The sequence below is a fragment of the Mus caroli genome, unplaced genomic scaffold (assembly GCF_978045245.1).
Source record: "Mus caroli unplaced genomic scaffold, Mus_caroli_1 scaffold_17, whole genome shotgun sequence".
Classification (NCBI taxonomy): Eukaryota; Metazoa; Chordata; class Mammalia; order Rodentia; family Muridae; genus Mus; species Mus caroli.
The window spans coordinates 28,486,607-28,509,717 of NW_028227272.1; the positions used below are offsets into that span (position 1 = coordinate 28,486,607).

Genomic DNA, 23,111 nt, shown 5'->3' on the forward strand with positions numbered 1-23,111 from the left:
CCCAGGACTGTGTCTGCCTGCACGCTGCCATGTTTCCTGCTATGATGACAGTGGACTAAACCAACTCCAATTAAAGGCTTTCCTTTATAAGAGTTCCTGTGGCCATGGTGTCTCTTCCCAGCAGTGGAAACCCTAATACACCATCCTTCCAGGCCCATTTCTGACACTGCCATTTCTGTGCTGCCTCTGATGTCCCGACCTGGAGCTCAGCCCTCCCTCTGGCTGTAGCTGTAGAACACACTCTCTAACCCTTCCTCAGGGCACACACACACACACACACACACACACACACACACTGTTCAAACAACAGTGCTTCGTGCATGTCGAGGCCATGACATTCCTTTTAGGAATTCACATGACTCAAATGTCAGGTTCAGAGCTGTTCTGCAGTCCAGCAGGTATTTACCATCTCCCTAAAGCAGACCCCTCACCTACAGGGCTGCAGGCTTCTCTGCTGGGAAGGTCCTTAGTTCAAACCACCACACCTACACAGACGCCATCTTCCCTCTACTCGCCAACGGCCTTTACTTTATTGACTTTGTTCTTCTGCCTTTTGCCTAGGGTAGGTTTCGTGATTCAGATCATCTACCCAACCTCCTGCGCCCTACTCTCCCTGGCCCTGGTCCAGAGATCCTGTAGTAAATTTTAAAACAAAGTGGCCTTCAAAAGATGGGCTCTCCTTGATTTTTATCCCCCTGAGAGACTCACCATGGAGCCAAGGATAGCACAAACTTAGATGGACCAGGGTCAGTTAGTGATGTTTGCTGTTATTTTTGTTTGTTTCAAGACAGGGTTTCTTTGTGTAGCCCTGGCTATCCTGAAACTCACTCTGTAGACCAGGCTGGTCTCAAACTCAGACCTGCCTGCCTCTGCCTCTGCCTCCAGAGTGCTGGGATTAAAGGCATGTGCCATCAGTGGACCATACTCTGAAATGCTAACACCACCTCTCCTGAGACCCTCGCTCCCCCTCCCTATCTGATCTCAGAGTCCCTCCCTCACCTCTTCCCACCAACATTCTGAACTCTCCATATCGCCTTGGGAGGAAGTCTCTCCCTAATCTGCGGGTTTGGTTGTTGGCTCCTGGCACGGAGGCAGACAGGAGGCTGGGCTCCATCTTCCTCTGGCAATTCTCTGAGAGCAGGGAGTGATCTTTTTTTGAGATGTGAGAATATCAGTAAGCACTGTTTTCTAAGACGCTTTCCGTCTCTCACAGTCAGAGCAATCTGCCTGCCTGGAGCGAGCCGGAGTGCCTTGTTAGCAGCTAATTTTGGTGCCGTTAGTATATGGCTCTGTTGCTAATCTGACATTCACATCAGCGGCTTGATGAGTGTAACAAAGGGAGGCGAAGCCTCTCACCCCTCTGCAGCAGCGCAGGCCCATATGCTGTCATTTTTTCAAGGAACAGATTTTTGTCTTTCATGCCATTTCAGAGCTGTTTCCCTCTGAAAGAAATTACCAGCTCTGATTTAATGCAGAACACGCCTGGATGTCACTGCAGAGATCTAGCTAAGCTGAGCACTGGTGGGTCCCACGAGCTTGCAGGGACAGTGCTCAATTGTACTGTCTTGTCTCCCAAGCCTGTGTTGGTGAGCCGAGAGCCACCCAGGGCGCTCTTCTCTGACTGCATGTGATTCAGAATTCCAGCCTGGGGTTGGCAAGGAGAAAGTCTTTCTCCCCTCCACTTTCTCCTTACAACGGAATCAGTGACATGGTCCTGTCTCTGGGCTGGGCCTTGAATTCCTTGAAATCCCTTGGGAACCCTTAGGGTAATGCTGTCACCCCATAGGCTAGCTGCTCATCCTTGGGGACAGATGGTTTCAACTGAGACCTGTGGTTCCAATTCTCACTGCACTGGGGAGGACATGAGACCTGTTCTATCAGAGCTCTATCCTCCCTTTAAAAAGAGCCAACTTAGAATGTCTGTCCTCTCTCAGCCCAGTGGTCCTAACAGTTTACATCTTTCAGAGAACCCCTGTCCTCTGAAAGATCCTCTGTGGACATCCTGTGAGCATCACAGAATTCCAGAAGGCAGGCACTCCTGCCTGATGTTGCAAAGTTATGACGCAGACCAGCTAGTGAGGAAACTTGCTTAAGGTCAGGGGGCTGGTCTGAGAGAGGGGGAGGGAGAGCTCAGCTGGCTTCACTCCCATTGCAAGGCTCTCAGAAGCCAGCAGACTGAATCAGAGGCCAGGCTTCCAATACCACATCTCACCACAGGATGCCATCTTGGAGAGCAACAGGCCTACACTGTGGAGCATCTACAAAGTGAGAAGGCTGCTGGAGAACTTTTACTCTGTGATGTGTGATCTCATGAGGAACATTCCAGAAGAAGCTGAGATACAATAGAAAAAACACCAAAACTTAAGTCAGCATTTACTTAAGTCACCGCACGACTTTGAATAAGTCACATGGCTTTGTTCTCTCAGCATTGCTAGCTAAACGAGCAAATAGATCCGCGGCTCTAAGTAACGGCCCTGCGGCAATAGATTCAATGCCAGAGCCACAAAACACCATAACGTGTATAAGATGCTAGCTGAGGGAACTCCTGAGTCTAAGACATTCAAATGCTGACAAGGCAAAAATGTTCCAGGAAGAGAAGAGTTAAGTAGACTGGATGCAGTAGCCCAGCAGGTCACTCCTGCAGGTGACTTCCCTGAATGCTGAAATGGGTCACAAACTGACATCTTAGCCAAGCTGGTTAATAATGGAGAGATGAGGGCAGTGTAGGGCACAGGGACTTTGGGTGACTGCAGTAAATCACTGCCTGAGTGAAATGGACTGTCACCACTCAGTCCTTGGGAAGTGATGTCACGCAGGAACGTCAGTGCTGTGCCGTTGAAATCCCAACTTTCCATGACACTTGGGAATCTGGATATTTATATGAAAATACTCCAATTATTCAAAATTAAAAACAAATCCGAGGACTTCAAACCCCTTTCCTGCCAAGCAGACTGCATCTGCTGGCCATATGGTGCCTAAGATCGCGGCTCACAGGTCTGTGCTAACAGTCTTCTGGGTTGGTGTCTAGCTTTGCCTTAAACAATTCCAGAGGCCTCATTTCCGGGCCTTCCTGGGGGGGGGAGGAGTGCCCCACAGCAGTGACACGTCTCTACCATTTCACGTCAGTAATGCATGGCACCGCACAAATCTCATTTTCCTGTTCAGAGCCTCTGAGACTGGATCCCCAACAGGGGCCAGCATGCATGCCCCGTTGCCCTCTCCCTGCCTGAAAATAACCATCTCAAAGACACCCTCGACGGCATGGCAAACACGGAACGATTTGGCCTGGCTAGCAGGGAGGGACAGACATGGATTTTTTTTCCCTGCAGTCATACCTACTTTATTAGATCACATAACCGTTTTTATTGTTAACCTAGGAACAAATTAATTGTTGTACAAATGAACGAAAGCGCAGATGAATGCCCTCGCCATTACTTGAATCTTAAATGGCAATTACTCGGCTTTGTAATCCAATAGAGGCAACAGTAGTGCAGTTGCGGTGCCTGCTCCGGCCCAGTTTGCTGGTAATGGGAAGAGTGGATTTCCCCAGAGATCCCCTAAGGACCTGCGCAGACCTGGGCTAGGCGCTGAAGCCCGGCAGCCTCCTGTCTGCTCCTGCCCTCAGTCTAAATATGAAGGGGTGTGGGGTGAGGTAGAGACATTGTTTCCTTTCAGGAGGGTTTCTTGTCACTCACGCTCCTGGGTCTGTCTGTCTCTTTTCTTTTCTTTTCTTTTCTTTTCTTTTCTTTTCTTTTCTTTTCTTTTCTTTTCTTTTCTTTTCTTTTCTTTTCTTTTCTTTCTTTCTTTCGGCAAATCTCCAGAACCACATAAAACAATAACTCACCAAGGCACTGCCCAGAGACTCTGGGTCCAGGCAACATTGCAACCAGCCCCACCCCCTAACCTCCTAGGCTGAGTGTGAGCAACCTCCGTGTGCTCTGGGGACCTGAGGAAGCTGGGTACAATTGTCCTAGGTAGCTGGCCAAGTCTCCACCAGAGGAGCTATAACTGACTCCAGAGCAGGAGCAGTGTCTTTGGCATCTTGGTGCCCTTGATGAGGGCGTGGCCCCTGCGGATGCAGACATCACTTCTGTCGGGTAGATTCTATTTGCCTCCTCAACTAACCTTCCACCCAGACATCAAGCGAGTCTCCCCCATGCCACAGACTTTTGTAATTTCCTCCCTAACTAAGTTTGTCCTCTTCCATCCAGCAGGGAATGTGGGATCATCCACCTAGAAATGTCTCCTCGGTTCCCACTCCTCAGGTCTCCCTTGCAAGTGATATGTTGTTACTTTTTGATTGAATGTGCACTCAGAAACAGATCCCACTGCTCAGATACGGTGTAAATCACAGAATTGCACCACAGACAACTTTTTTTCTGGAAGACCATTCCTTAGTGAATGTGGCTAATGCTAGACTCTAAATGAGATCTGACTTTTTTGTTGTTGTTGTTGTTCCTGAGATAGTTGGACTGAAGCCTGTTTGGAAGTTTCTAAAGTGAGCTTTTAGATTTTGATCACAAAGGCCTAAAGGTGGAATGTGTGTGTCCCCCTTCCCTCCCTCCCCCCCCCCCGCCTCAATTAACAGTCATCAGAGGGCCTGTTCAGAATTCAGAGACTTTCTGACTCACTACTGGGACATCCTAGTATTCTGGGAGTTTTACATTCCAATAGAAGAGCCCTTGATGGCGTCACCAAAGGTGGCTTTAAACTCTGTGTCGAGAGGCTGCCATAATGACTTCCTTCCCTTATAAAGGGCAGCTATATGGAACTGTTCCAGTGTGCTGTTGTGTTGTTTATAAGCCCAACACAACGATCATACACACAATCAACACTGAGTAAATGAGTGAGTGGGTGACGTCTCTCAAAACAAGGTTAGGAAACCACTCACTTATTCTAGAAGGTTCTCCTTCCTTTGACGCCACAGACAGAACTTACAGATGTATACTAATATCAAAGGTAAAATTACCCAGAAACATCTAACCTGGCTTAGTGTGCTTTGCTTTTCAGATTTAGAAATCTAAGATCCTCAGGGGGGAATTTTTGGAATTTTTGTACAGAATATGAACCCTAAGATAAGCATAGGTTTCTATGGCAACTGAGCATGAACTTGTTCATTACTTTCTATATTTTACCTCTGTGAGATTCTCATGAGTGAACTGGGACTTGGGAATATATAAAATGACTAGTTTATCAGGTACTTACTGCCTGACGACTTCATTCAGAGAGTCTGATATCCAGCGTCTCAGAGATCTCCTGCGGGGTCCATTACCAAAGCAAGGGGAGTGGAAAGAGCCCTGGGTCCACAGTCACAGGATGGGGCCCAGGCCCTGGAGTTTAAATCATGTCTCCCATACAGTGAAAGTGATTTCCCTGCCCTACCGTCCTCACTGGAAGGTAGAAGGTAGAAGTGAGATGAGGGATATAAAAGTGTTCTAGAGAATCCAAAGCAGCCACATGGCGAGGGCAGTAACTGTCCCTGCAGTGTGTCCCTGGGTGCAGAATGAATAAGAACAGTCTACAACATTCCACAGAGGAGCGTCAGCAACTCTAAAGTGCCGTTCCTTCCAGCTCAGAGCTAATATGGAAACTATCAACTCCCTGAGAGTCAAACCAGCGGTTCTTAACTGCTTCCAATAGAAGTCCTCCTCCGCAGCCTCAGACTGTCCCCGGCTCTATCCCTTCATGATGCTACTTATTCTTTCAGTGTCTGGTCACTGGGGAAGTTCAGACTGACAAAAGCTATCTGAATTATGACCGTTCTTTACGTTATGTGTATTCTACTAACTATTACATCATATTGTTACCCGAGAAAGACTAGTGCTGGGTTAGAGGAAATCATGTTAGTCTTTCAACCTCTAGACCAGTGTGGGTCTCCACCTTCCTAACGTTGCAACCCTTTAATAAAGTCCCACATAATGTGGTGACCCCCAACCATAAAATTATTTCCGTTGCTACTTCATCACTGCAATTTTGCTACTGTTATGAATGGTAATGTAGATAGTTTGGAGCTAGAGAGTCACCAACGGGGTTGCAGCCCACAGGTTGAATACCGCTGTTCTAGATGCTCACAGGTCACCCCATTTCTCAGAAGAATCCTCTGCACTCACATCACCCTGAACACTATAAAGGATAAGAATGAGGGCCAAGAAGTGAAACCATTTTAGGTAAACTCTGGCCCCAGGTTGAGGACACACATAAGTGATAACCCTGATATAGCCAAAGAAACATAGCTGGTCACAAGGAAACTCGGTTGCCAGGGGAAGCCTAAGGAGGAACTTCACCTAGGTGGAGCTTGTGCTGTGCCCTGCTCTTGATCCGCTTAGGTGCACTGGGCAGCATGTGATTCACCCAACTACTGATTTCCCACTCCAGGCTCAGTGATGCTTCTCATTGTCTGCATAAAGCAGCCAGGCATCCTGGTTGATGATGTATTTTATCACCACTGGCTTCGGACTCTGTAACCATCCTGAGAGACTGCTAAGCTAATACCAGTCTCAAATGATGGGAGACAGAGCAGACCTCTGAGCCTGGCCCCGAGGCGTGTGAGCTGTCCTTCTGGACCTCACCCGACTACACTCCTCTTTCTGTAATTGCCTACTGATGAGATGTTAGATAATTCTTTACCAGTGTGTGTGGGGGGGGGTGGGGAGATGGGGAGGATTGTACATTATAGGACCTTTGACCTCTACCCTCTAGACACCAATAGCATCACCTTTTGTCCAAAGGATTTAGGACTCTTGAAAAATCCCTTTAAGGAGCTTGTGATCAGTTGTGAAATACAGCCGAGCTCTGTTTGGCCGTAATGCAGAGGGATGCTGACGGCTGGGAGAACAGAAACCTTTGTTCAGCAATCTTTCTATGTACCATGGGGCAGCGCAGCAGCAGGAGTGTGGCTGGCCGGCCACACCCACCTCTGTGGAAGCGGAGAGAGGAGAGGGATGCTGGTGTTGCACTTGCGTGCTACTGCCCTTTCAGTCCAAGATCCTAGTACCTGGGGCAGTGCCACCCACGATCAGAATGGGTCTTCCCATTGCAACCCCCCTAACAGACAGACCCAGAGTTTGTCTCCACAGCAATTCTAAATCGCCTCAAGTTGATTTAACTGCGACCAGCTGCTAGCTGGGCATGCAGCTAGGCTGTCAAATTCCTTGCCTAGAATGCCCTGGGAACCCTGGATTCAATCCTGAGCTGGCTAGTTTTATGTCACCTTGACACAAGATAGAGCCATCAAAGAGGAGGGAGCCCAAGGTGAGAAAAAGCCTCAACAAGATCAGGCTGTAGGCAAGTTGGCAGGGTATCTTAATGAGGGATGGATGGGGAGGGCCCAGTCCATTGTGGGTGGTGCCCTCCCTGGCCTGGTGGTCCTGGGTTCTATAAGAAAGTAGGCTGAGCAAGCCATGGGGAGCAAGCCAGTGAGTAGCTCCCCTCCATGGCCTCTGTATCAGCTCCTGCCTCCAGGTTCCTGCCCTGCTTGAGTTCCTGTCCTGACTTCCTTTGACAATAAACTCTGATACTGTTTTGCTTGTTTGTTGTTTAAAAAAAAAAAAAAAAAAACCAACTGACCATCATAATGACCTAGTAAACAGTCACTCGCTGGATATCAATCTTTTCAGGGGCAAAAGTGTCACCTACAAAATAGGCATGGTCTGAACTGCCCACTGTGGGCTCCAGAGGAGCCCCTGGAGGCTGTAGAAACTTTGTTGTTAGGATGGTTTATTTTGTGTGTGTGTGTGTGTGTGTGTGTGTGTGTGTGTGTGTGTGTGTGTGGATGTGAGTGTAAGTATGTGCAGCACAGACGTGCAAGTGACTGAGGAGGCCAAAAGAGGGCATTGGGTTCCCTGGAGCTGTAGTCACTGACAATCGTGAGCCACCACGTGCTCTTGACTGCTGAGCCATCACTCTGGCACCTAAACAAAATGTTGCTGTTTTTGTTGTTGTTGTTGTTGTATTTGTTGTTGATTTAAATCCTTGGTTTGCTTTTTGGTTCTTTATTATTTACCTATTCCTCTTAAAAGGTATTTTAGTCACCTGGGAAACTCAGTTTCTGTGCAGTGGGCTCAGGCTTTTTTGGTTTGTTTGTTTGTTTGTTTGTTTGTTTGCAGAGGGAGGTCTAGCATTTTCAAAAGGACCCTTCCCACAGACTCCCTCCATGAAGGAGAGCATGCGCCCCTGATCACTGCCTTGAGCAGTGTAGAGTCCCTCGTGCCTCAGGTTGGAGATTTTATACTTGCTTCTGTCTAGAGGTAAGGTTTCTCCTGGCTTCAGCCCTACTCACGTCTAAGGCCACTACCTTCTGTTCCAGGTCCCCAGCACTGGTGGAGGGCAGGAACACACACTGAGTGACTCAGGAGTTTTTACCCACTCTGTTCCGAGCCAACTTCCTCTTCCAACTTGCTCCAGCCCTGTGTTTTCTGGCCTTTGGAAGAAGAAAATCTGGTTTTGCCAGCACATGCCTAGCCCTGCTTCTGTCTGGCTCCGGTTTCTGGGAGCGCTTGTTCTCAGTCAGTGTGGACTGCTTGTCCTTGGGTGCAATGAGAGAGCAGAGTCAAAGAGCAACACCCTGACTCACTCCCAGAGACACACTCCTGCCTGCCTCTCTGTATCCAAGACTGAAATGGAGGCGGGGAAAGGACCAGCTCCAAGCAGACCAATCAGGAAGCCCCTTCACAATGAACGTCATCGCTGTAGTGTTAGGGGGGCCTCTTTGGGGGTCCTAGGACACGAAGGCAGAGAGTCTGCATAGGAGGCTCTACAGAATGTCCCAATTCAGAGCTGGTGTGTAAACGGGCTAGCCCAGCCCAGGGAGCCCCAGATGGGAAAGACTCAGGGACTCACTTCAGCAATGTGTCTAATGACAAGCAGGAGAAGAGGGGAGCCTGGCCTCGGGAAGGAGGTGCATCCCACGTGCATACATGAGTGTCAATCTTTCTGTCCTGGGCAGAGCCCGCTGGGTGCTGGCATAGGCTACTACAGCTCACCCTCTCAGTGCCTTGCAAAGAAGCCCCACCCAGGTGCTAGGCGGGGCTTGGGAAGCAGCACGTAGGCCCCGCCTCCACTCAGTTGCTACACGCCAATGCCTGTGTGGTGGCACACTGCACAGCCTTGGGCACTGCTCTTCCAAGTTCATAGACCTATCTATTGCCTGAGATATGCAATTAGCCCTCTGTATCCATGGGCTCTAAGTGCTCATATTCAACCAACTATGGTTCAAAGAACTCTGAAAGAAATCGCATCTGTAGTGAACATGTATAGGCTCTGTGTGTGTGTGTGTGTGTGTTCTAGAGATGCTTTACTAGGTATATAGGGAACTGCAGAGGTGGCTCAGCTGTTAAGAGCACTGGCTGCTCTTTCAAAGGCCCTGGACTCCATTTCTAAAACTCACACAGCGGCTCACAACCATCTGTAACTCAAGTTCCAAGGGCACCAGGTACGGAGGTACATTCAGGCAAAGTGTTCATACACATAAAATGTAAAAATAACGCACACAGGAGCCCGTGTATAAATATGTACAAACTCTACTTACTGAAAGGGTTGAACATCTGCAGATTTTGTCCCTTTGTCAGGACTCCTGGGGCCAAACTCCATAGAGCTCAAGGGACCGCTGTGCTTATAATGTATCCCATTTCACCACCCCAATAGGCAGGCAGGGCATCATTAACCCCATTTTACATATGGTTACATTAAAGGTTGAGTGCTGTAAGGCAACTGCCGGGACCTTGTAAGTTTTCACAGAAAGGGGAGGAGACTGAGGTCTACACAGTCTCCTGGTTCGTGTCTACACTCTCCCTGGGAAGTTGTAGAAGAGCCTTGATCTAGACAAAAATTAAGGATCACTACTGAGGACCCAAGGGACTTCAATCACTTTCTCAGGTATGGATGCAGAAATGGACCCCCCCAGAGAACCCGGAACAGCAGTTCTTGAGAAGAGACCAGATTAGCTATGTACGCTGTCCCGAGAAAAACCCCTAGTCTCTTAAGAAACACACACTTTTTGAGATTAAGAAAGTAATCTGCTTCTCTCTAATGTTTACTATCACTGTAATGACTTCCTAGCTGGCAACCATTAGATGGCTTGAGGTTCAGTCAGGGGCATTCATTGGGAGACGAATCCCTGGGACTGGAGAGATGGCTCAGTGGTTAGCAGCATTGGACTTAGGTTCAGTTCCCAACACCCTCAACCATCTGTAACTCCAGTTCCAGGGGATCCGATGGCTTCTGATCCGATGAGAGCATTGCATAAACATGGCCCATATACATACATGCAGGCAAAACACATAAATTAAAAGAGAGAACTGGAGGTTGAAAGCATCCTCAGAAGAGAGTCTGGGTGGCGGCAGCTAGAGAGATCATGTTCCGGGGTCTGTAGAAAGCAAGCTTGGAGACTCCTAAAGAGCGATGAAGGTGGCCTGGCGGAGAGCACGGCTGCCTGCAGGACTGCACGCATCCGGTTCAAAGTACAAGCGTGCAGCTCCTGGCTCCGGCTGGCTCCGGACTTGCAGCTGTTCTGGGGATCGGCACAATTAACATTCTCCCAGCGCCCCGCGCCTGCAGGAATCCATCCAGTCACGTGGCGGAGGTGGTGCCTGGGAAGAGGGCGCCGAGAGCTCAGTAGAGAGACTGCTCTTGCTCTATGGCTGACTGCTGGGCTCTTGCTCCTCGTCAACCTCACCCTGCCACAAAAGCGGTCTGTAAACCGACCCTTCTCAGGCGTGTGGGTGGTTGAATCTGGGGCACAGGGGACCACTGCTCCCGTGGATTGGGGTTTGGCCTGCCTACTGTTTCTATAGAGGGTTATTAAGAATACCCACTCCTCTACCCCAGGGCTGACTTGCCTCTAGCGTGCTACGGCCTGGTTACAAGATAATGTTGGAGATACAGCTTTAAAGACATCACTTGATTCTTTGTTGCCTCCCCTCTAAGAACATTTTTTGAATTGAGAGGACAAAGGCTTCCATTAGAATTTCCTGAATGAAGACCGGCACAACATTGTGGAAGGACCAGGCTTCTTTCTCTCCTTCCTCCAAATCTCTGGATGGTTGCCCAGTCTCTTACTGTGGTATCTAATATATATATATTATATATATATATATATATATATATATATATATACCCCAGCCCATCTAGAGCTTCTCCAACAATTACTGGGCTGGGCACCCATGAAACTGGGTGGGACTCTCTCCTGGATACTCCAATCTTAGAACCAATAAGCCTCCCTCCATCCAAGAACCCACTGCCCAGTGGGTGTTTCTTCCTCCCTTTTTTTTCGTTTTTTTCTCCAGTTTGTTGTGTTTCTGCCTTTGCCTGTCTTAACAGAAACCCACACTTCCGCCAAAATCTTGTCAAAAATAACTATGCAATATTTTGTCAGAAGACAGTACTCTCTTGAAAGTCACTGCCCAGAAAAAAAAAAAAATCACTACTTTCTTTAAAAAAAAAAAACAAACCTATCATCTATCTATCTATCTATCTATCTATCTATCTATCTATCTATCTATCTAAATCAGAAATCCCTTTACTGCCAAGAGCCTGTCAGAGAGCCCTGTTTCCTGTCAGAAGTCATACTCTTCCCATAGGAAAGCACTGGCCTTGCTAGATCCTTCTCTCCACACGATCTTGTTTGCTCTCCTGGGACATCAGCAGCTTTCCTGTGCCTCTCTGTGGGGAGAGGCTGAGCAGCTGCTGCCTGTTTACACCTGTTTTGCTTTTTATCAGGAAGTTCAGTCAGAGGTCCAGATGCAGCCTGGGGCTGTGGTCACAGCTCGCCATCCGCATTGCTTGGTCTGCACCTTCCCAGCATCTGCACTATCCCAGCCTTCTCGGCCGTGATTATGGATGCGCTGTGTCCCTGCACTGGCTGGAAAAGTTGCCTTCCAGAAAGGTACTACCTGGCTTGAACAACAACAAATTTCTTTTCCTGTAACTTGTATTGCCCCACAGAGGAAGACGAACAGCTCTCCCACACTGGAGCCCATAACTTTACCCGTGAGCCTTCACTCTCAGCCAGTGCAGACTTGAGCCCAGCGGGTCTGAGACTGTTCCTGCTCTGACCCAGATATCCAACCTGCTAGTGTGTGAGGTGAGTTCCAGACCTATTGCTGACCTCAACACCCTACTTCCCCCAAATCTACTTTGCTCAGGTTTTCCTTAATGGTGTGAGCAGAGAGCCACCACCTCCCCCGTAATGGCCTGAATGTCTGTATCTCAAATCTAGCGTGTGTTTGCCATGCCAAGGTTTCCTAAACAAAGGCTCCGTTTATTTATTTAGTATTATTTGTCTGGAGGTTTGTGACTTTTCACACATACCTCCCCCCCAAGTTTGGTGCCAGGAATTGAGCCCAGGGAAGCTCTCTACATTTTTTTCCCTATAGTGCTAGAGACTCAACCCTAATTTTTTGGACTAAGTTTTATATGTCCCTTTATGCTAATTTCAAGATCACACAAGGCCCGCAGTCTTAGGCGGGAGCTCTCATTCAGGTGCTGCTTCCTCGTTACTGAGCGTGATAATTAGCACTGATTTGCCTTTTGCCTTTGGATCTGTGGTGTTGATAACCTGATGTGTCATTTTTACTCATTTCCATAGAATACGCCATGTCTCAGTCAGGATTTCCATTGCTGTGAAAAGACACCGTGACCATAGCAACCCTTATGAAGGAAAAGATTTCATGTGGCCTGGCCTTGCAGACCAGAGATTTAGTCTACAGTTGTCATGGCAGGGAACCTAGCAGTGTACATGGTGCTGGAGAGGAGCTAAGAGCTCTACATCCCGATCAGAAGGCAGCAAGAAGGGAACTTTGAGCCACTAGACCTGAGCTTCTGAGACTTCAAGGCCTACCCCTTGGTGACTTGCTTCCCTCAACAAGCCACACCCACTCCAGTACCTAATAGTGCCACTCCCTGTGGATCTGTGGGGGCCATTTTCATTCAAACTACCACACCCCATATATTTCTCGGGTTGTGTGTCTACTTTGTCACACAACAGACATAGCGTTCTGGCAAGCTGTAGCATGTGCCACCATTTTCTCTCAGAAACACTCAAATAGGTGACAACACCCTCTTACACAAGCCTCCGCCACCTGGAAGAGAGTTCATCCCAGCTGCAAGACAAGGAGGACTGAGACTGAAGGGGTATTTATTAATTATTTATTTATTTGTACTAATTATCATTTACTAATTCTGATTTCTAACTAAGGGTTAGTGTTTAAGGTACAAGGTGCTGGGGTGGCTAGTTTTAATTGTTACCTTGACACCATAGAGAGTCACCTGGGAAGAGCTTTGATTGATTACCTAGATAAAGTTGGCCCACAGGCTTGCTATTATTTTGATTGTGTTAATTGAGGTGGGAAGATCTGCCCACTGTGGGTGGTAACATTCCCTAGGAAGGGGGAACATGCACTGTATGAAAGTGGAGAAAATGAACTGGTCCTAAGCATGCATGATTTACTCAATTTACTCCAGTGTGCTCTGCTCTTGACTGTGAATGTCATGTCACCAGTTCATTCAAGGTCCTGCTCCTGTGACTTCCCTGCTATGCCATGGAATTGTGAGCTAAAATAAAGCCTTTCTTCCTTAAATTACTTTTGCCAGGGTATTTTACCACAGCAAAACAAAAGAAGACCAATACACATGTGTTAATTCACTTGACTTAGTTATATCACACTAATTTTTACGAATCCTTACACTACTTTGAATTCTACAGAGTCACACAAATGTAGACTGTGTGGGATGATTTGGATATGCTTGGCCCAGGGGCTGGGACTGTTACGAGATATGGGTTTGTTGGAGTAGGTGTGTCACTGTGGGCATAGGCTTTAAGACCCTCATCCTAGCTGCCTGGAGGTCAGTCTTCTCCTGTTTGCCTTTGGATGAAGATGTAGATCTCTCAGCTCTTCCAGCCCCACGTCTGCCTGGATGCTGCTAAGCTCCCACCTTGTGGATAATGGGCTGAACCTCTGAACTGGGAAGCCAATTAAATGTTGTCCTTCTAAAAGTTGCCTTGGGCGTGGTGTCTGTTCACAGCAGTAAAACTGAAACTAAGACACTGTCAATTTACAATAAGAATAGAAGAAAGCCACTCTGTAACCTTAGCAACACAAGTTGCTTACCATATATTTTGGGCTTTTTAACATTTTTTTATAGTTTACTTTTTATTTTTATGACATGGATGTTGATATCTTACAAGCCTAAAGAGACCAGTGAAGGAGATGGATGTATAGGTAACTCACAGCTGCCTGATGTGTGCTGGGAACCCGACTCAGATCCTCTGGAAGAACAATACAGACTCTTAACTGCTGAGCCATCTCTCCAGCCTCAGTCCCACACACTTTGGAAGTGAGTACTGACATGCCAAAGTTGAGAACTGCTCAGATAAAGGCTAAAGGGGTGTTTCACTGAGCTGTATGTTTTTCATGTTATTTTATTTTTTTTGAGACCTGGCCTCATGATGTTTGGTTGGTCTTGAACTTTCTATGTGGCCAAGGATGCTCTTGAAACTTCTGGTCCTCTATGCTCTGCCTCCTGAGGGCTGCTCTGATGAACGCCACTGCATTTTGTTTATACAATGCTGGGTATTGAACCCAGGGCTTTGTGCATGCTAGGCAAACACCCTATCCACTGAGCTACATCCTCAACTCTGAACAGTGCACTTTTAAATGGGGAATTTTTATGGTATGTGAATTACCCCTGCCCACTCTCCCCTCAGAAACCCCCACATTTGGTTGTTTTATACTTTATTGTATTCATTTCTTTTTACTTACTTAATTTTTAAATTATTTTATTATTTATTTTTACTATTAGTTATTTAGTTTGTAAATATTGCATGGAGGCAAATAGTTTAAATGTCATTCAGCTCTGTCCTAAGCAGGTCCTCCGCTGAGAGAAGTTTCCTAATCCTTAAGAGTCTCATTTCATCCTGCATCCAGTGAGATTTCGAATTGCCCTCCTTCTTTGCCCTCATTAAAAGACCCATTCTGCCTCCATTAGGGCGACCTTCCTTGCTCTGTATGATGGTGTGTCTCTTTATTGTCGTCATTGATTGCTGAACTGGAGAAATTAATGCCAGCAGGATTTTGGGATTGTCACTTCTACCACTCATCACCAGGTTTTCCACTTGTGAACATTTGTTCTTCCACACCTGCCCAAAATCCATGAAGGTCAGGCAGGCATCACCTGCCTTGCTGCTGGTTGGTTGTAATAAAGAGCTGACAGCCAATAGCTAGGGCAGGAAGTGCACAGGTGGAACTTCCAAGCAGAGAGTAGAATGCAGGCAGAGAGAAAAAATCAGAGAGAGAGAGGGAGAGGGGGAGAGGGGGAGAGAGGGGGAGAGGGGTAGAGACGGGGAGAGGGGGAGAGGGGGAGAGAGGTAGAGAGGGGGAGAGGGGGAGAGGGGGGGAGGGGGAGAGAGGGGGAGAGGGGGAGAGGGGGAGAGAGGTAGAGAGGGGGAGAGGGGGAGAGGGGGGAGGGGGAGAGAGGGGGAGAGGGGGAGAGAGGGGGAGGGGGAGAGAGGGGGAGAGGGGGAGAGAGGGGGAGAGGGGGAGAGGGGGAGAGAGGTAGAGAGGGGGAGAGGGGGAGAGGGGGAGAGGGGGAGGGAGAAAGGGAGATAGATCTCTGAGGTCTTTTTATAAGGACACAAATCCCATACACAAGGGCTCTGTTCTCGTGTTCAAATTATTTCCCAAAGGCTTCACGTCCTAATACCATTACTTTGGAGGTGTGTGGAACACATATTGAATCCATAACAAGTGGGAGATTTGAGCAGACATGGAAGAGGACACAGAAGAGAACAGTCACGGACTGGAGCAGAGCAGAGAGGTACAGAAAGAGCCATGTGGTGAGTCGTAGGCTAGAATAGTCGGATTACGTTTAAACAGCAGCTGGGAGACTATCCCAGCAAAAGGCCTAAGCTTTAAACTATGTTAGAAGTCTCCGAATCATTATTTATACCTCAGGGGGATCCATGAAAAGTCCCGCAACACGCCACCACTGTGTAGAGTGGCCAATCAGGACATCCCATCCTTTTAGAACCAGTGATTGGTACAGACATACTCACATACAAACTGACTTCGTCGAGATTCTTGAAGAGGGCAAATGTGAGTATTGGGTCAGTACGGGGCTACTTATTCTAAACTTGACAATGTAAGGCTCAGCCAGAGCTCCTGGGGCCATCACATGCAAAGAACACACAAGAGAGTTAATGTAGAAGAATGAAGGAAGCACAAGATCTCTGACATAGTCTGAGCCTGGATCCCATCTAGCCTGAAGCCAACCGACTGCCACTGTTTTTATTTATGTGCACCAATTCTCCTTCTTTTTCTTAAGCTTGTTTGAGTCAGAGTTCTGTGTAAATGGTATTTTAAAATATTAGTTATAACTTTATTAGTTATTAATATGGCCTGGCCAGCCTCCCGGTAATCAAGGCAAAGTTAAATCAGCACTGGGCAAATTATCCCTAATCTATTTCTCTCTATGCTAGACTGTTCATTCTCCAGTTGTGCTCCTCAAGTCCTGGCTATTGGAGCCCTGCCTGGGCCACTTCTGCTCCATCAGTGAGTCCTCAGGGCGCATTTCACTCAGGCATGTACTCCTGCTCCGTCACATCTAACAGAGACCTCTTTTTTTTTTTTTTTTTTTTTTTTTTGGTTTTTCGAGACAGGGTTTCTCTGTATAGCCCTGGCTGTCCTGGAACTCACTTTGTAGACCAGGCTGTCCTCGAACTCAGAAATCCGCCTGCCTCTGCCTCCCGAGTGCTGGGATTAAAGGCGTGCGCCACCACGCCCGGCTTAACGGAGACCTCTTGTTCTTTCTTTCTTTCTCCTTCTCCTTCTCCTTCTCCTTCTCCTTCTCCTTCTCCTTCTCCTTCTCCTTCTCCTTCTCCTTCTCCTTCTCCTTCTCCTTCTCCTTCTCCTTCTCCTTCTCCTTCTCCTTCTCCTTCTCCTTCTCCTTCTCCTTCTCCTTCTCCTTCTCCTTCTCTCTCCTCTTTGTCCTGTTCTCTCATAGTCCCTACCTGGGAGTCCCACCTCAACTTTATTCTCCCCAGTAATTGGCTGTAGCCATTTCTATTTAACTGGTCAGAGAGGGTTGGCGAGCAACGTTTATAGAACATCATTTGGTGTACCTGAGACTGTGCTTATGGGACTGCATCCAGATCTGGGAGGGGGAAGGGCAGGACTTAACATTTGAATACATAGGAGCATCAGACCAACCCCCAATCGCTCTGTGATTGGCAACCAGAAGAGGATTAATATAGATATCTATTTTATAAGACTGTTAGGAGAATTACGAGTGTTGATAGACAGGTACTCGAAAATGAAAATATTGTCATTGCCAACACCATCATGTGATACGTAAGATAACTTTGTGTTTGCTTTATATTATTACCTTATAGTAGCAAAGATAGCACGAAGCATAAAGCATTCTTTATCGATGCTTTCCCACCCCAGCCTTGGCTGAGGATTTAGGTATAAAGGGATTTAGGGAAGTCGTGTGCTCACTGCACAGAAATAGGGACCTGAGCTCAAATCCCACATAAGAAGTTACATGTGATCTCTCATAGACGCGTAACCCCAGTGTTTTCTGAGGCAGAGACACGATTCCTGGGGCTACTGGCTCTAGGCTCAATGACAGACCTGTCTCAAGGAAGTAAGGTACACAGTAAAAAAGCAGGACACCCACTGTGGCCTGCGTATGTGCACAGATGTGCACACTCACATACCCCCTCAACATGTGTACTTACACACACACACACAATTTAAACATGAATTAACCAGAATTGTTCTACTCACAGGAGATAGAGATGAGTGAACCTAATGGAAACATGATTTGAATCTGAAACATCCCTCAACACCCCCACCCAACTCTGCTGCTATGAAAAAAAAAAAAAAGATATTTAGGAACTCTTTCTTTTTTAAAGACAGGATCTCACCATGTAGCCCTATCTGGCCTGGAATTCCCTATGCAGACCAGTCTGGCCTTGAACTCACAGAGGTCTGTTTGCCTTTGATTTCCAAATGCTGGTGTTAAGGTTGTGTGCCACCACGACTGGAAAGAGATTTTTAAAATGTATCTTTAAAACTATTAGTATTTCTTTCATTTTATGTGTAGGTGGATATTTTGCCTGCATGGACATCTGCACGCCAGGTGCAGGCACTACTCACAGAGGCCAGAAAAGAGCGTCAGGTCCCCTGAGACTGGAGTTACAGACAGTCGTGAGCCACTGCTACGTGGGTACTGAGAATCAAACCTGGGTCCTGTGGACCAGCAGCCAGAGCTCCTAAGTGCTGAGCTCGCTCAGTAGCCCCAGGGAGCAATCTAATGCTCGTTATCTCCTGTGAGTAAAATCAATCCACTGCTCTACTCCCTTTGCCTCTTCTCTGCAGCCTCCCACCGCGTCACGGCTAAGTATGGTGCGGCCATGACTGCATTTGATTCTGTACACCCATAGGAGGGCATACAGAGAAGTTCAGTATTCAAGTTACTAGGACAAAAATGGCACCACATACATTTTAGCAGGACTTTCAGCCATAAGGCCTAAAATATAGTTATAATATCTTGAAAAAAAATCAATGGAAGCCAATTCTGTATTGCTCATGCATCAGAGCCTCGGCTGGTGACTTCTAGGAGCATATTGTGTCAGAACAGCAATGGAAGGGCACCTAAGGCTAGCTTCTGAGGCCAACGGCATCTCTGCCCAGCAGGGGCTGTCCCAGAATACCCTGCTCATCGTGGTGGGTGATGGTGCTGGAGTTGGAGACTAAGAGGGAATATACAATCCCAGCTGGGCTCATACTGTATACCAACCGCATTGTTTTGACATTTGGCTGTAACTTCGATGTACTTCCATCCTGCAGAAGCACCTGTGTGGCCGAGGCACAGAGAGACAAAGAGCCATTCTACCCCGGCTCTCAATCTGCGGACCCTTCTTTTCTTTCTTCTCAGCCTTACTTGTCTGATTTTCTTTCTTTTCTTTTAAAGAGGAAAGTTCTCTAGAAAATAATTATAATGCTTCAATATCTAATCATCCCTCCCAGGAATATTTAAATTGGAATTTAGCTTTCCAATAAACTCCAAAACGCAAGAAAGAGAACTCTGCCAACAGCCTTCACGGGTCAGTGAATGGTGGTTGTGTAAAGGGTGTGGGCGACCGTTTATCTCACCCCCTCTGCGTGCCAGCGGGGAACATCTTCCACCCTTTTTGTGGAAGGATTAATTCTATGCCCATCTTCTCCTGAAGCTGTGAGGCAAAGACACACTATGAAGGGAACAACTCCTCTTAATGCCTGTGATTAAATCCCCAGAGAGACAGGATGTGTGGCATCTTTTGTGTTCAGGGACTGTCTTTGCCTCATGAAGATGAGCTTGGTCCTCCTGCTGAGGGACAGACACCCTGTGGAGGTCACAATGGGGCAGGTCTCTCTCAGCAGAATAAGCTGACCAGAATTTTGAAGCGTAAGAGGATGAGGGATACAGAATATACTTACCCTTCAGCTCCAGAAGGCATCTCTTGCCCTCCCTTGCCTCTCATCTCTGAGAATCAATTATTTCCCAGAAAAAGTAGAAATGTGGCCAGAGGAGAAACGGGAAGGAGACATTTCTGGTGGGAAGACCAGGCAGCATACATTTAAGCACAGATGTAACACTGGGACCCTCACTAGCCTTGGAGTCAGCAAAGGGGACCTGGTGTGGCCTGGTGGCCTTTGTGCTGACCTGGAGGAGTCAGTGGACATGACCCGTAGGCACCCTCTAGCCCTTGAGATGCTGTGGTGGGTTGCTGTGAGTACAGCCAGCATGGCAGGGTGATGCTCTGCGGCCTCACTTCTCACAAGGCCATGTCCACTGCACAGCGGTTCCTCCAGCCTGTCTTCAGCTGCCGTTCCTGAAGTCATATTACATGCTCTCAGTGTAATTACACACTCCCCTTCTCTTCCCCAGTCAATGCCTCTCCCATCTCTTTCTGTCCAATACTTGGTTTTACCCCCAGAGCAATGCCAGCTGCCCCCATCCCCCTCCCCAAATCTGCCCTCAGTGGAATTCTCAACAGGAAGAATTCGTTTTACAATACAGATAGTGGTGGAAGGGTGTGCACAGCAAATGTGCATATGCATGTGTGTGACACCAAGGCTGATCCTGGCATTAAAAATGACAGGTCTTTGGGACGCTTCAGTGTGTAAAGGCACCTGAGGACCTGAGTGTTACTCTGGAGACCTGGGGATACCCGAGGAGGAATCGACCCTGAGAGTTGTCCTCTGGTCGCCACTTGCATGCCACGGCGAGCATGTCTACACATACACACACAACATGCCAACACACTCTTACACAGTCACACACTCACATGCAAACACGTCCACAAACACAGCACTCATATACTCTCATACATACTCACACACACATTCATGACCACACACACTCACATACACTCATCCATACATACTCACACTCATATACACACTCACACGCATACACATATACACTCATACACACTCTCATACACATTCATGTGCACATGCACTCATCCATACATACTCACATGCGCACACACACACTCATACACACTCTCACATTCACATGCACACACACTCACATACACTCATACATAAGTACTCACACTCACACACACTCTCACATTCATATACATTTACACACATGCATAGACACTCACATATACTCAGACACACACTCACATGCATACACACTCAAAAAAATTTTAAAGTCTATATTTTTTAGTGGTGGCTGTAAGCTAGAACTATGGCTCAGCAGTTGAAAGCAGTGGCCATTCTTCCAGTGGCCCCAGGCTCAGTTCTCAGTACCCACACGATGGCCTACAACTGTCTGTAACTCTAGTTTCCAGGGATTTGACTCCCTCTTCTGGCCTCCTCAGGCATTGCACTCATGTGGTGCACAGATACACATGCACAATGGAGAGTTCAGGTTTACCTTGCCATACATGTACTCCTGGAGGTCCTGGAACTCCTTATGTAGCCCAGGTTGGTTTAGACTTGTAGCACCGATGTCAGCTTACCTGGTACTGGAGTTACAGATGTGCACCACCACACCAGGAGACACTTAGGTCTAAATTTCCGCCTGCCTCTTAGTAACTGTATGATCGTGGACATATCGTGTGGCCTCTGTGTGTCAGTTCATTTATCTGAAAATTGATAATGGAGAGTTTGCTGGGGAGTCACCTCCCCTCCAAGAGGATGACGTTCTTTTGTGCACGAGAAGAGTCCACAGCCTTGGCTGGTGTCCTCTCTATAGACAGTAGCTCTCTCTCCTCTCCTCTCCCTCCTCCCTCCTCCCTCCTTCCTCCCCCTTCCCCTCCCCCCTCCCCCTCCCCCTCTCTCTCCCCCTCCCCTTCTCTTTTCTATTGTTCCTATTTCATTGCAAGCCATACTCCCAAACTACACCCCATCCCCATCCCTGGAGTTCTGAACTAAATTTCCTGGGAAAACAGGGTTCCATGAGGCACCTGAGCCCACTGGCCCTTCACCCACCATGTTCACTCTCAGGCGTGTACAGACTCCTTTCCTCAAGGACTGGGGTGTTCGAGAGAGTAGAGCAGCCCCTGGGGCATTAATCTCATTGGGCCTTTTCTTGAGTCTCAGGGCCTGGGTGCCATACCCACCCACACTTAAGCCTTCAGACGCCTTTGGTTTCTGAGGTTGTATTCTTTGTCCATTTGCTTTTTCCTTCACACGTCCCTGGGCAATCACTCGCGAATGGTTATTTTTTTCTATATTTCCTGCAAACCATATGGTGATATTTTTCTACAGTGTGTTTTTATTTTCTGCAAGTGATATTGTGTCCTCTAGAACATTCTGCTTCTCTTTCTCCTCCTAGTGATATGGCTTTACTATAGCAACCATTCTACTGTGATACCCCAGCCTGCCCCAGCCTGCCCTGCCCTGCCCCACACCAACCACAGCACACTCTGGGTGACCTGCGCCTTCCCTGCCCCAGGTAGCTGTGCTCCAGTGCGATCCTTCACAGCCATCACTTCCACCCTCTCCCCATCCACCTTGCTTGCTCTGTTTTGCTCCTAGGTCTAATCTGTGCTCAATGCTGCAGTGTCAAAAACCCACAAAGCGCTCTCCCCTGGGCCTTTCTTTCAGACACTGATAACACTCGGGGGTGGGGGATAGAAAAATGAACACTGTTAGTGCTGCTCTGTCTAAATGACTATAGACAAGCTGCCTGCAGACTGGTGCTCCCATACAAGAGACCTCTTAAGTAAGTCTCCGCATCAGGCCTGGTACTTTCCTCCATTGGCTGACTGATTAAAATAAGGGCATTTCCCAGAGGAAAAAGCATTTTCCCTATCCAGAGGCTGTGCAACAGAACTCTCTGGTGAATATCTCCTCATCCGCAACACCCTTGCTCTGTGCGTGCGATGGTGTTGGAATATCACTGCTAGCCTCTCAAAAGTGCATTCTCTGATCGAGGCTTTCCGAGATCCTAGAGAGACCTCAATTTAATTCTTCCCTCAGTAACTCCACTAGAGGAGCTGGCCTAAGCTAGTTCTGCCCCACAGAAACATCCAGGGGAGGACACACTGTTGGAAGAGAATGGCCACATTACTGGGCAAAGTACTACAGCTTTCCTGAGGAATGTCATTCTCTGTCACGAAGCTTCCCCCTCAGCTTCCTGTCACATGGTCTCTTCTTGGCTATTCAGTCACGACACAGGTACATGGAGTCTCCCACAGAGAGTCAGTGGCCCTGGTCTTGATGCCCCCAGTGGCTTCCACCCCTGTGGGCTGTGGTATATGTGACCCTGGACCTCTGACCTCTCCCGGCTTCAGCTCTCTGATGGAGGGCTCTTGAGAATTTGAGTTCTTCTGTACTGTATTTTCACAAAGGTTTCCATCCTGGTTGATATGTTTGTGAAGTGGCACCTCCTACCCTCTCTGTTCCTACCTCAGCTTTGACTTGTGAGTCCAGCTCTCCACCATCTCCACCTGCCTGCCTAGGCTCTGAGCACCTTCGTGCTTTCTGCCATTCCCTTCAGTCCCTTCTCAGATATGTCTCCCTCAAGGAAGTCCCGCCCATGCTCAGTCTCCCTCTTGGACATGGCTGCTCTAGCTCTAGTCTCATAGGATCTGTCTCTGTCTCTCCCCAATT

At 47.8% G+C, this 23,111-nt stretch overlaps 1 long non-coding RNA gene across 3 annotated transcripts; it reads left to right on the plus strand.

The window, feature by feature from the left end:
• Positions 1-11,687: 11,687 nt before the first annotated feature.
• On the plus strand, positions 11,688-16,595 carry LOC147000620 (uncharacterized). 3 transcript variants are annotated; one of them, XR_015045754.1, is made up of 4 exons: positions 11,688-12,079; positions 12,584-15,152; positions 15,680-15,810; positions 16,472-16,573. It is a non-coding gene; the product is annotated as an uncharacterized LOC147000620 (long non-coding RNA). The 3 variants fall into 3 exon arrangements; XR_015045753.1 differs by having other exon boundaries at positions 15,680-16,595; XR_015045755.1 differs by having other exon boundaries at positions 12,584-15,100; positions 15,680-16,595.
• The last annotated feature ends 6,516 nt before the right edge of the window (positions 16,596-23,111 follow it).